The sequence below is a fragment of the Saccostrea echinata genome, unplaced genomic scaffold (genome assembly GCF_033153115.1).
Source record: "Saccostrea echinata isolate AGI-Se365-2 ecotype Australia unplaced genomic scaffold, CSIRO_AGI_Sech_v1 ptg000054l, whole genome shotgun sequence".
Classification (NCBI taxonomy): Eukaryota; Metazoa; Mollusca; class Bivalvia; order Ostreida; family Ostreidae; genus Saccostrea; species Saccostrea echinata.
In genome coordinates this window covers 18,196,643-18,198,945 of record NW_026889803.1, presented here as the reverse complement: position 1 = coordinate 18,198,945, position 2,303 = coordinate 18,196,643, and the positions used below count along the sequence as shown (strand labels likewise).

The 2,303-nt window shown below is 33.8% G+C and overlaps 1 pseudogene; it reads right to left on the bottom strand.

Annotated features, from left to right (window-relative positions):
• Positions 1 to 442: 442 nt before the first annotated feature.
• Positions 443 to 2,073, bottom strand: LOC133204692 (uncharacterized; annotated as a pseudogene).
• Positions 2,074 to 2,303: the final 230 nt, after the last annotated feature.

Genomic DNA, 2,303 nt, shown 5'->3' with positions numbered 1-2,303 from the left:
GCAATTCTGGAAAAGAAAGAAGTTATTTGTGTTATGCTCAACCATTCATCGACACAAAATGAATTGCTTTCGTCTTCGCTAGTAACAACCAACATTTCTTATGGAACTGCTTTCCTCCCCCTTTTGTTTTATTTGATGTTTACCACACAACAGATGACTTTCTAACCCTCTGTTTGTTGAATACTTCTTTTTGCAGCCAATCTCTGGACAATAAAACAACGCCACTTCAGAATCTTCTGGAGTTCATCTTTCAGCATTATTTCCATTATCAGAAATTTCTAAAACATCAGCATTTTCATTTGAGTTTGTTCTGATTTTTCCCTTCTGCATAGATGGGGTAACAAAGGGATCCAACACCAAGCAACCAGACGTGTGTTCCTCATGTTTAGAAGTGATAAACATCCTTGTGTCCACATTTGACACAAATAAGCCTCTCCCAATATTATAGGCTTTACGCACAGTCATACAATGTACCGTCCTTTTGATAAGTGATGCTGCTGTAGTTATTTACTTTTTTCCATATTGTGGGTAGTGAACAACTGTTTTGTAGTATCTATGGCTACATTTACAACTTGACATCCTTTGACACCTCCAAGTAAAAAAGTGAGAATTTTAGTAAATTCGGGGTTGATCATCAAATGCATGAGTCTCAGAATTTCATTTACAGCCATTTGTGGCTTTCTGACAGATTAAAAATTGACTTGCAATTGATCATTTTTTAAACACATTATCAAGAGTGTGCTTTTATTCAAAATACTATAAAATCATGGTAATGTATAAAATACTATAGAAGCCAATTGTTTCTTTCACGTTTTATGAACAACTTACTTATTTGCAATAATTAGACAATCTGCTTTATAAATATATATGTATCTGAGCCAGTATCAAGTGCATGTTTCATGTCTGATGCAGTCAAAATGTCGTCCACTTGCAGCATAACTCTTCATTTTCATTCTCATTTGTGCTGTTTTTGAATCGCATATGATTTCCCTGTCTGTGGCGCAGAGAAGCAGTATTCTACTATGAAAATACCTAAAATACAAATATATGCACATAAATTAAAAGTGCCTGAATCCTTGTTAACAAATTAAATCAGCACAATTATACAGTTAGGTAGAATTTATAAAATATGCACTGAATGTAAGGTTTTAGAGATTTTTTAACTATACTACATGTATTCATTAAATTCCACTATGGTGCTAAAACTATTTGTTAAGTCTCAAAAAAGGATATAAGATTGGAACATTCAAATATACATGTACACTGTACATCTCAAGTCAGTTGTATAATCATGAACTTAAACTGGTGTAATATCTAACACTGCTGGATGTTTTCATTAAGGATTTTCAATGAATTTTCATACCTTTATACCTGTTCTTTGGCTTAATAGTTGCAAGGAAAATCATAACTGGCCACAATGATAACAACCTGCATTATCTGATCGTAGCCTAATTTCTGTGGTATTAGGCAACTGCTCCATTATCGTCTGTAGTGTATTCTCTAGTAGAGATGAAACAGAAAACCAGTCTTGTTTTGCTGAATCAATAACATGACGCTATGTTAAATGTAAGTTTATCAGCACATGAGTTAAAAGACATTATCAGCACATGAGTTAAAAGACATATATGGAAGTTCTGGCACATTTTATCACCATTAGCAAAGTAAAAAACGAGAATAAAATTTCTAAACTGAGATTCATTACCCCCCCCCCCCCGGTAAGAGATTTAACTGAAACTGGGATAAAATGTCAATAAATCCTAAAATTGTGAAGTTACAAAGCCATTTTTGTCAATTTTGCTGATTTGTGTACATTTAAGTAATAAATAAAATTTCCTTTCAACAATTATCAGTGTTTAAGGAAAATTTTAATGGGTGAACATAAGGATAATGAACCTTAATAATTTAGTTGTGAAACATGCACACAGATCATCTTCATCTTTATAAATGCACACCGTGACATGCCAGTTTTTTCCTCTTTGCCCAAACCATGCAGTCCGATTGTTTTTCTCTGTAGTAAATAGGTAGAAACTTCATTGCCCAATCCATTACGATGAGAGCTTGATAGCTCTTCATGTTCTCAAGAGCATCCAGTCTAAATTGATCTTCATTCACAGATCTTACTATGTGTGTTGTCGTATATTTTCAACACTGCATCCCCTGATGTTTTCTGGTACTCGTTTACAGCTTCTTGGTTCACATGGAGAGCATCTATTACAGAATTTAGGTGCGATTCAACTTTGATAAGTTGGCATCTCTCATATAGTTTTAAAACTTTGTCCACTAATTCAGGATCAGGTTTTCGT